This window comes from Trachypithecus francoisi, unplaced genomic scaffold (genome assembly GCF_009764315.1).
Source record: "Trachypithecus francoisi isolate TF-2019V2 unplaced genomic scaffold, Tfra_2.0 Lachesis_group0, whole genome shotgun sequence".
Taxonomy (NCBI): Eukaryota; Metazoa; Chordata; class Mammalia; order Primates; family Cercopithecidae; genus Trachypithecus; species Trachypithecus francoisi.
This window is the reverse complement of record NW_022681453.1, coordinates 79,222,480-79,234,697: the sequence shown is the minus strand read 5'-3', so window position 1 is coordinate 79,234,697 and position 12,218 is coordinate 79,222,480.

Here is a 12,218-nt window from a genome sequence, read left to right as displayed (position 1 = left end):
TTTTTTTTCTGAGACAGAGTCTTGTGCTGTCACCCAGGCTGGAGTGCAGTGGTGATCTAGGCTCACTGCACCCTCCGCCTACTGGGTTCAACCAATTCTCATGCCCTAGCCTCCTGAATAGCTGGGACTACAGGCGTGCACCACCATGCCTGTCTAATTTTTGGATTTTTGTTAGAGATGGGGTTTTGTCATGTTTGCCAGGCTGGTCTCAAACTCCTGGTCTCAGGTGATCTGTTCATTTCAGCCTCCCAAAGTGTTGGAATTATAGGCATGAGCCACAGCGTTTGGTTATACCTCTGTATTCTTGATGTAAGTACAGTGTCTGGAATATAGGATGTGCCTAATACTTATTTGTTAAAAGAGTGAAAGAATGACTGACTTTCTCCCATTACAATTTTTGCTCTTGCCAATCCTTGTTAGGGCTCATTTTCTTTTTCCAGTGATTACAGCACTTTTTCTTTACCCCATTCCCTTTTACTTTTTTTTTCATTTCTGAGATTCTATCAACTGATGACAATTTCCATTGTGGCTACAGCTCAATTGTCTAGATGTCTGAAACATGTTTGTTTCACCCACACTAAATAGAAAGAGAAACATTATTTAATAGTTTTAAAAAAAGTTTCCCCTCCCTTCTCCTTCCCTTCCCCTTCCCTTCCCCTTCCCTTCTCCTCCCCTCCCCTCCCCTTCCTTCCCCTTCCCTTCCTTTCGCTTCCCTTCTTAAATAGTCATTCAATTAGAGAGTAAAATCTGAAACAACCTGTAAGAAATAGCCAGGAGATAGACAATCAACAGATTTGAATTTTCACAAGGTGTTGCCTATTAATTATCTATCATATCAGAAGGAAATACAACAGGTGAAATTGTTCATGTGGGCGTTACATGTTACATAATAATACTATGATGCACGCCTATAACCAACAGCAGCTGCTGTCTAAAAGAAAATTTTCATGATGTCCCTTAGACTCCAAGTAATATAAAGAATCAGTTACTGTCTGTTACTCTCTTTTTTTTTTTTTTTTTTTTTTTGAGACGGAGTCTCGCCCTGTCGCCCAGGCTGGAGTGCAGTGGCCGGATCTCAGCTCACTGCAAGCTCCGCCTCCCGGGTTTACGCCATTCTCCTGCCTCAGCCTCCGGAGTAGCTGGGACTACAGGCGCCCGCCACCTCGCCCAGCTAGATTTTTGTATTTTTTTAGTAGAGACGGGGTTTCACCGTGTTAGCCAGGATGGTCTCGATCTCCTGACCTCGTGATCCGCCCGTCTCGGCCTCCCAAAGTGCGGGGATTACAGGCTTGAGCCACCGCGCCCGGCCCTGTCTGTTACTCTCTTACTCTTCCATACCAAACAGGCTCCTAGAGATACCTCTATATAGTGAAGACATGATGGTAATTCCATCACGGTAATTGTTAAAAAAAAAATCTGCTTCTGAAGAAACATGTTTCTAGTAAATTCCCCTAAAGGAAAATAAATAAAAGTTTGGTGCACTAAATTTTCTGGCATGAGGAATGACTTGTTACATGGCTGCCACCATAATTTAACTTGTCAGTTTTGGTTTTACTACTTATAAAATATAAAAATGCAAAAAATTATTCTCCACTTTGTATTTTAATACTTGGCCATAAAGAATCCAAGTATTATTCCTAAACATTATTTGAAAGAATAAAATGTATAAATGACCATATGTTTCAGTTAAAGTTTTATAAATAGATACATTTACAGCCATTTTTTTTTAAACAAGAAACACTGTACCAAGACTGTAACTTGACAAACAGTGGACAATTTAGAAACAGGATTATTTCAGTTCTTAATTTATTTTAGTTCAAAACAGCTAGCATTCCTTCTCAAACTGACAAAATGTTCTCCACGTACTCCAAGCATTTATTACATTACCTCATAAAATTATGATTATTTTAGCTGTTCTGTTTCAATAAATATCAATAGATATTTTCTTGACTTAAAACAAGTCTACGCTGATTTGAAAAATAAGACTTTGATTGGACTGCAGAGCAACTCCAAATAAAGTTACTTGCTTTGTGCTCTCTGTCTCTTTCCATCATTATGTTCCTAACGTAAACAAAGATCTGCAGGTCAAAAACAAAGGCAATGTTAGCATTTCCCTAAATGCCATCATGAAAATGTCTTAAAACATACTCGTTTTATATCTTCAGCAAAAAAGTCATTTGCAACTAATCTTCAAATAGTCAATGACAGTCAAATATTTACCAGACCTGACCTAGATATATTCTTCTGTGATAAACCTAGAACTTAAGCCAGAGCAAATTCTGAATTCTTCAAACCAAGCAAAATAACTTTTATATGGAAAAAATTTAATTACAAAAATATGTAATTATATATTAACCAGTATTTAAAATCAGGCTGCATTATTCTATTTTGTATAACATTGGGCTGTTAGGAGCCAGAATGAGAAAGTATGGATAAAAAAGCTTCAAAAATAAGACCTTAAGCACATATATTAAAAAATGGCATGTGGGCTAATTTTCAATAGCATTTGAGCTCTTTTCCTTATCATCTCTGAAAATCTCACCTATTATTCTTTTCCTTCTTAATATCCCATCAGCTCATGAGGTTGTCAATCTCTCTTTATTACATTCTCTACTCTTTTTCATTCTATCATGAAACACTGGTACAAAAAAGTAGCAGTAGTATATTGCCCACCTCCACGAAACTATGGGTTGTTGTCAATCAAATTAAATTTATCTTATAACTACCATCACTTAAAAATGATTTATGAAGTCTTTTTGTAGAAATGCAATATTAAAAAGTCAAGATTAGACAATTAATGTGTAAAAAGATCCTTAGATGAATGTCGGTGTTGATGAATAGAAGAAAAAATGATACAGAAAGAAAAAAGTGTTATCACAAAGATTAGGAGAAAATACAAACAATTTTTCTTTTCAGTATTAAAATAATGCAGATTATTCATAGAGTGTTTGTTTCAGAGACCAGGAAAGGTACACAGCTAAAGACTGCAGGTCAACTGCATAGCCTAAAAACCACTGGAGTCAGGAAGAGACCCCCAGCCAAAAATATAGTCATAGAGTTAAAAATTTATAATCTGCCTGTAATCCCAGCACTTTGGGAGGCCGAGACGGGCGGATCACGAGGTCAGGAGATCGAGATCATCCCGGCTAACACGGTGAAACCCCGTCTCTACTAAAAAATACAAAAATCTAGCCGGGCGACGTGGCGGGCGCCTGTAGTCCCAGCTACTCGGGAGGCTGAGGCAGGAGAATGGCGTAAACCCGGGAGGCGGAGCTTGCAGTGAGCTGAGATCCGGCCACAGCACTCCAGCCTGGGCGACAGAGCGAGACTCTGTCTCAAAAAAAAAAAAAAAAAAAAAAAAAAAAAATTTATAATCTGAATTTTCCAAACCAACAACAAAAAGATAGAGGTAATATTCTGTCTGAAAATAATTCAATAAGTTCTATATAATATGTGGTGGATTGCCTACCATTTATAAAACACTGTGCCAGACATTAGGTAGGAGTGACGAAGATGAATTAAGTATGAACTTGGAATTCAGTCAAAAATCTTCTACTCTAGTAAATCTAGGAATTTGCATACTAGAAATCATAATACATTCTGATAAATGATCCACACCCTTGTCTTTTAACATTTATATTCAACATACCTGAATAAATATTAATGAAAATATTTGTAAAAATATGGAAGTTTTGTTTGCAGATCTCTTCTAGGAAAAAAGCTCTATGACTGTATTGTTTATCTCTAGACTCCATTTAGGAGATGCCATACAGGCCTTCCTTAGACTAATTTTCTCTAGGGTAGGGGAATGTGCCATGGGCAAGTTGTCTCAGCACAGGTATTAGTCTTCAATAAATATTTAATGACTTATCCCCAGACAGCAGTGTAAGAGTCATCCACGTACTTTGCATAATGCCTGTTGTGCCTGAGTTCTGTGTTGAGTTCACTTGGGGGGAAACTAGCAAAATCACATAAAAAAATTAAAAAATTGTTAACTGGATTCATCATGAAGAGATGCAATGAGAATTAGCACAAATCAATCTACAACATCATTCAACTTTTGTTTTCTAGGGTTTTTTACACCTAAGCATTATAGCACATGGTATAATGATTTGTATTTTTTAAAAACATCAGTGTGGAAGATATAGAAGTGGGGAAAAGAAAGTATCATTAATCATCTTGAGAATTTAAAAATAAAGTTAAAAACCACTTCTAGTTGTCGGATGTTTCCTCTTTTCCTCGCTCTAGTCTGTTCTTGCGTAGATACCCTGTCAATGTTGGTGTTTCCATGTTCCTGTCTTCACGCTTCTCTTATATGACGGTCACTCTGTGGAATTTCATTTATTCTAAATTTACTATAGAATTTTCAAAATAAAAATAAATTGCTGTTTTTTTAGTCTTGACACCAAAAGGATTGTAGGCTCATGAATAAAGAGAAATTAAGTGTATCTCATATGTAAAGTAGAAAATTAAATTCTCCCTGAAATTATATTCTTTGAATTTGATGTTTATCCATCATTTGTTTACTGATGGTTTACAAATCCAGCTCTGCTTCTTACCTGCCTTTTAACCATTTATTAAATTGATTAACTTGATTTCCAAAGGTTACATAAATGTCAGGATGATCAAGATTGAACCTGGCAGGTTCTGGCCTCACCATCCTAACAAAACACCAATCTAACCTGCTTCATTTCCCTAATTCTTTAACTCAGCTAATCACATGGACATGTAAATAGTCATCTAACCTAGACATCTATAGTTGTCTTCAACTTACTCTTCAATTTTTATAAATTTTACCTTTTAAATATTTCCTGGATACATTACTGCCTGCTATCCTTGTCATTGTTGCTATTTTAGTTTAAGCTCTCATCTCTTACCTGATTTCCTTACTCCTATCTTGGCCTCTTCTAATTCATCCTGTATGATAGCTGCAGTGATATATCTATTTCAGAGGCTATAGTTTAAATTTCTTAACAGGGCATATGAAACCCTCTATTATTTAGTCTAACATCTTAAGTATGCTTCCACTTTCTGACTCAAATCTCCAGTAACATTAAACTATTGTAATTCTCCCTGCTCTATACACTCAGCCACTATTACACAAACACTCAACATTTTATGCTAACTCCTTGAGAACTGGGACCATTCCTATCTCACCAATATTTTTCCAAAGCTTCACAGAATCTGGCAAATGATTGTTCAGGAAATGTTTGAACAGTGAGTGCCTAGGAGCATAAATGGAAGTGACTGAGAATGGAAGAAACAAAATTGTCAGTTATAGAATCCAAACCCTTAAATCTCTGTTCTATTGTTTACATTCACTAACTTAGTGAGTGTGGCTTCTCTCTTCTCGGAGGGCAATATCCAGTTTTGTAGTTATGACTGATCTTTCTCCAACAACTACTTAGGTGTTGAATCTCTACTCAGATGCTGGATTTTTATCTTCCCTGCCATACCATCACCATTTTCTATCTTGATGCTTTACTATGACTGTTTAGTGTTTATCTTTTGTCCTTCCAGAAATCTAATCAATTCTAAAATCTGATATATATTTTTTTGAGACAGAGTCTTGCTCTATAGCCCAGACTGGAGTACAGTGGCACGATCTCGGCTCACTGCACTCTCTGCCTCCCAGGTTCAAGCGATTCTCCTGCCCAAAATCTGATAAACTCTTTTTGTAGTATTTTTTTTTTCCTGAAATTATTCCTTTCTTTTACATTATTCCTGTCTTTAAAGTTCTTTAAGTTTAAATTCCACTTTAAATCCTTATAGCCTTGCTCTTAAACATTAATCTACTGTTAGAATTCCTTCCTTCTTTCTACCCTTTAAAAAATATCTTAGGCTCAAGCCTGTAATCCCAGCACTTTGGGAGGCCGAGACGGGCGGATCACGAGGTCAGGAGATCGAGACCATCCTGGCTAACACGGTGAAACCCCGTCTCTACTAAAAAAATACAAAAAATTAGCCGGGCGAGATGGCGGGCGCCTGTAGTCCCAGCTACTCGGGAGGCTGAGGCGAGAGAATGGCGTAAAACCCGGGAGGCGGAGCTTGCAGTGAGCTGAGATCCGGCCACTGCACTCCAGCCTGGGCGACACAGCGAGACTCCGTCTCAACAACAACAACAACAACAACAACAACAAAAAAAAAAATCTTAGGCTGGGAGCTGTGGTTCATACCTATAATCCCAACGCTTTGGGAAGCTGAGGCGGGTGGATCACAAGGCTAAGAGTTCAAGACCAGCCTGGCCAAGATGATGAAACCCCATCTCTAATAAAAATACAAAAATTATCCGGGCATGGGGGTGGGCACCTATAATCCCAGCTACTTGGGAGGCTGAGGCAGAGAACTGCTTGAACCCGGGAGTTGGAGGTTACAGTGAGCTGAGATCCTGCCACTGCCCTCCAGCCTGAGTGACAGAGCGAGACTCCATCTCAAAAAAAATAAAAATAAAAATAAAAATAAAAAAATTTAGTCCGATCTGACTCCAGTCTAGTTTTCTTCCTCTTTTTTTTTTTTACTTCTCTCATAAATAAACATTTCCATCTTTCTCTTTTATTCTTTCTTCAGCTGTGAAGAACTCATACTTCAATTCTACATGCAACTTTAAAAGTTGATAGTACATAATTATTTATTAATAAAGCAATGGAAACAAAGATACTGAGTTCTTGGTTCTCTTTTGGGGTCAGTACCCTTGGTATTGTGATCTACCTCACATTGCTTCATGTTCTGCTCCCTCTGCCTCTATAATGACACCTTTAGTACATCACAATACCTGTTCACTAATAAAAGATCAATTTGTGTTTCGTTATACTTAATCTGAGGAATCAGGTAGTTGAAGAGTAAATTACAAGAGAATGGTCATCACAAAAGTTGAAAAATCTTAATGAAGTCGTTTTTTGAACACTTGTAGTTCAAAACAACTTCTGATATTTTCCTGTATAGAATTCTAATTGTATTCTTTTCTACATATTGATCAATATTCAATATTAGGAAAAAAAGTTTTGACTTTGCTTTAGTAGACTAATTTATTATAAATCTTTTGGAAATAATTAAATGTCTACCAAATTAATACAATAGTAATTGAATTCTAAAATTTTCTCTCCTCGTAAGAGAAAAAAATTCACATTCGAAAGTATTTAATCTCTTTGAAGAGCTTTAGTTAAATTCAAGACTAAACCATAGGTTGAAAATAGTTCTCTCAGCCCAGTTATTACCTTTTGCTGATGATTTCTCTGTGGTTACTCTGCCTATGTGAGAAGATTCTAAAGCTAGAAAGACTATTTGTTTTTTAATAGCTAGTTGGCCAGACCACCAATTGCTTTAAGATGCTGTGGTTCTAAATACAAGTGCAGAGTATTAGATTAATGGCTTTTGCTTTGACCAGCAAGAACAGGAGAGTTAGGGAATAAAAAGCAGGACCCCTGTTTTCCCCATGGCAGAACTCTTTGTTCCCTGAACCACGGGGAGGAGTAGTTTGAACAGTGGTGTGTAAAATGGATTCAGTCCCATAGATCTTATCACCTTTTATCACTCCAGTAAGTGAGGGTTCAATTTAATAAGACATGGTATTAGCTGTATTTGCTTTGTTTAGGACTTTTATATAGATTAGCAACCCTGAACTCTTTTCCTGGTTTTCTTTTTTTTGTTGCGGGAGGACAGACGATAGTGTGATTAGCACTTTAAAAAAGTAATGGCGGCAGGAGTGGAGGAGATTTGGAAGGTATAGCTTTGATAAATATCGGGGATTTGGGACTCACAGGAGGAAGACACTGTGTCACAACTTCTTTGTTCTGAAATCTTGTGATCAGGCTCTTTCAGGGAAGTCTCAGTGGTTTTTGGTTTCTGTTAAATGGAAAATAAGCAAAAAAGATCTCTCTTTGGTTGCATTCTGCTACTAGATTGTCAGTCAATCTGCAGTCTCACAAACAGACTCACAAACAAAAACTGAATGAACACAAAAGCAATTTTCCTAGTTGGGATTCTGGACCTCTATCCACAATGCCAACAACTACCACCCTCCCTTCTAAACTCACAATCTCTATCTCTGTTTAGTATTTAATTTCCTTTCAACAAACATTTATTGAGTGCCAAGCATTGAACTAGGTGTTGGAAGGGAATACAAGATGAATATAAAACCCGGCCTCTGCCTTGTTTTTACCACCTGAGAACTGCAATTGTATCTCATAGAATGATTTGTTTGTTTAGTGATCTAGATTAGAAACTAGCCACACAGAATACACCTGGAAACATAACTAAGTAAAAATAATAAATATAACAAGTTATAGGCTACAGGGTCATGTTACAGCATAAGGGAGATAGCAACTTGAGCAACACCTGGATATTGAAGAATTATAGTGCAAATGCTGTCATGTGGTTCCTCCCACATGGCTTTAGTTCTTAGTGCCACTCAGAGTTAAAACACACACACACATACACAAACACACATACACATGCAAACTGCTTGTCTCTGTAGCCAGACATACATGCACAAAAGATATCGAATGACTTGATCAGCATTTGCCATTTGAATAATTAATAGTTTCAGAGCATCTTGTCTTTTCAATTTAAACTGAGATAAACTGCAAATATCAAAATTGAAAAAATGGAGCCTGTTTTATTCTTTTGTCTAATAAAATTATGAAAAAAATTTGCAAACCTTATCCTTTTCTTCTGAAGAGATTTAAGAAATGCACTATACAGATTTTTTTCTGCTGCTATGTAAATTAGAGAACACACAAATATTTTCATCTTTACTTTAGAGACAAAACTGAGATTTTGAACTTTGTAATACTTCAAAAAGCCAGGAAACCACAGTTAGAAATTTTAATGTCAGGTCTAGAATCTGCATTGGACAAGATGAGATTCAGGAACACACCACGCCAAAATATGACTGTAGGACACCAGATATGCCCCCTAAAATACATTTCTTTGGCATATTTTGAGCTGATTATTATGAGAAACTGCAGACACAGGAGTAGCTCTGGAAGCTGCTTTTTTTTTTTGGTAATGAAAATTTACAACTATAAAGAAAATCTACGTTAGTAAAGTATCTGTATCAGGAAGAGAGCCATTCCAGCGTCTTTTGTTACCCAAGATATTTATTATTTACATAACAGGACAACTTCTAGTCACCATATGATTCTTCCCCTCACTCTCTCACACCATGTATCACCAGCTCTACCCACTAGAAAACCCAAACCCCTATTCTTTTCTGTAGCTCAGGACACTGTATAAGCTTCAATCATCTGACCCTTCCTTAAGGCTCGTGTTTCATGCACTTCCTTGCATAAGTGTGTAATTAAAATGCTTTTTCTCCTGTTAATCTGCCTTATGTTATTTTAATTTGTAGCGCAGCCAAAGAACATGGAAGGTTAGAGGGAAGCCATTTTTCCTTCCTCTACAGAGGCAAAAATAAATTGCTCAGAAAAGACATTTTTGTTAATGTTCTTTGGTCTTCATTAGCTTTTTACCCAGATTTAACATGTACAAGAAATCACAAAAGCAAAGTGACTGTACTGGGCAAGAGGGGCAGAGTGAACTCCCCACCTTCTTCCTACCATTTGTTTGAGCAGAGCTGGTTAGATAGGAAAATAATTGGGGAGTAAGAGGAAATCTTTTAAATTATAAACTGGTACATATTACTCTTTTTACAGGTTGAACCAAAGAGAAGTTGTTCTGAGGAAACAACTTTTCAGAGGCAGAATGATGGTCACTGTTGATAAAGAGACAAGCTCTGTAAACTATTTGAAGAAATTTATTCTGAGCCAAATGTGGGTGAGCATGGCCCATGACACAGTTCTCAAGAAATCCTGAGAACATGTGCCCAAGGTGGTCAGGGTGCATCTTGGTTTCATACATTTTAAAGAGATAAGGCTTCAATCAAATACATTTAAGAAATACATTGGTTTCGTTCAGAAAGGTGGCACAACTCGAAGTGGTTGGCGGGGCTTCCTTCCAACTTATAGGTAGATCTAAAAATTTCCTGGTTGACAATTGGTGGAGTTTATCTAAAGACCTGAGATCAGTAGAAAGTAGTGTCTGGGTTATAAGAGGTTGTGGAGACCAAAGTTCTTATTTGCAGAGGAAACTTTCCAGTAGTAGGCTTCAGAGAGATTAGGTTGCTTATCAGACTTAAAGGTATCTGTTGATGTTAATGCTAGAGAGGTATAGTGAGGCATGTCTGACCGTCACTTCCCATTATGGCCTGAAACAATCTCGGGTTAAATTTTAAAATGACCTTGGCCAAGGAGAAAGTTCAATCAGATGGTTAGGGGGCTTTAGAATTTTATTTTTGGTTTACACCACTATCTTAGATTTCTTCCCAAATTCATTAGTATAGGAAGATGACATAAAATGGTCATCTATGGTTACCTAGCACAGCTTTAGTCCTCTGATGATTGAGAGTCCAGATATCTTCAATTTAGTATATTAATGGGCTTTAATAGGACACAATTTTAAAAATAGCTATACTTCCATATGCTGAAACAATTTTATAAATTTTATGAATTGTTTAGGCTTTTTCTCTTCATGCTTCCAAACAGTTTGCAAATAGCTAAGAAATTCACTGTGACAATTTAAGCAGCTTGCTGCTGATGCAGTGTCTAACATGTTTTGACAGACGGGAGGTTTCCAACACATAAACTGCTATTGTGTTTCAGCACAACTCAAGCTTCAACCACCTGGATTAGAAACAAATGTGGGATATTTTCTTGGCAACAACTACTGCTTGTGGCTTTACTAAAGAGAATCTTGCAGGTATCACTATTAAATGAAGAAAGGAGGGGACTACCTTTCAAAAAACACTCTTAGTGATTCTTAGGCCTGAGAATGGCTTCAAATAAACGTCCAGTCTTTCCTCCCTATTTCCAAGTAGAATTATGCTCACTTCAGGCAGACATTTATTAGCATGTCATGGAATCAGGCATTTCCCCAGTAGAGTCTCATCTCTTGGGTTATGCATTATCTTTAAAGATAACCTTTTAAAATATAAATAGGCTTGACATGAAGTAAGGCTTAATAGAAAGAGTATAAGATATAGAATCAGAGGGACTTTCTTTCATGTCCCAACTTCGTGTCTGACTCAGTGTACAAGTTGGAATACTTTTCTTAATCACTTTGAACCTCATCTTCCTCATTTGCAAAATGGGGATAATAGCAACTTTATAAATAATTGGAAGGACTAAATGACATACCCTATGGAAACTTTCTAGCATAGCGTTTAGCACTAGATATGATTTTTTATTTAATCCTCATATCAGCATTATGAGAAAAATGTAATCTCTGTTTCATAGAAGAATCTAAAGTTCAGAGTGGCAGTGCGATTTCTCCAAGTACCTATGTTAAGTAAAAAGAATAGCCTGGATAGTCAAATAACATTTTATCAAAGCAAATAAACTTTGGAAACATCACATGTTTTTCCGACATTTCAAATCCATCTTTCAGTCACTTCTGGGGTAGATATGGTGTTCAGTTTTTCACAGTTCTCACACCAGTTATGAAGTGAGTAAATAAAAATAGAACCTATATTGCCTCTTTTACAAATAGTTCTTTATCATTTTTGAACACATAGAAATAAATGGACAGTGTTAACTGAATTTCAAACTTTAATACTTTTTATGATTATGTATTAAATGCCTGTCTTTTCTGCTGGACTGAAATTTCAGAAAAGCTGGGGAACACGTATTTATACACTTATTTCCCAGTGTCTGGCTCATAGCAATTATCTATAAATATTTAAATTAAGACTGTAATTAAATAATATTTTCATGGTGAGTAAAAATCTATTTTTAAAGCATATTCTTGTTTCTATGTCTGGAATTTTTCTTTATAATATACATTTCACTTATTTCATTAATAACATCAGTTCATATTGATAAATATTTAGAGAATATAGATGACTCAAAATCCAAAATAATGAGATTCAAATTATTATAGTTTGCTATTTTTAAAAAAATTGAAAATCAATTTTACTTGGACTTCAGAAGGTGTTTTCCTGGAGATTTGTTGGCCTAACCTCTGGGTTCTTATTACAAGAGATAAAGTGCAATAATAACCTCATTTTCTTCTAAGTTTCAGCCAGATGTCTTATGGAAAGTTTGCAAAAACCTCTTCACACATTTTTAAGTTTTATTATTGTTTTGGTAAGATTTGTTTCATATTGGTCCGTTTTTACGCTGCTGATAAAGACATACCTGAGACTGGGAAGCAAAAGAGGTTTA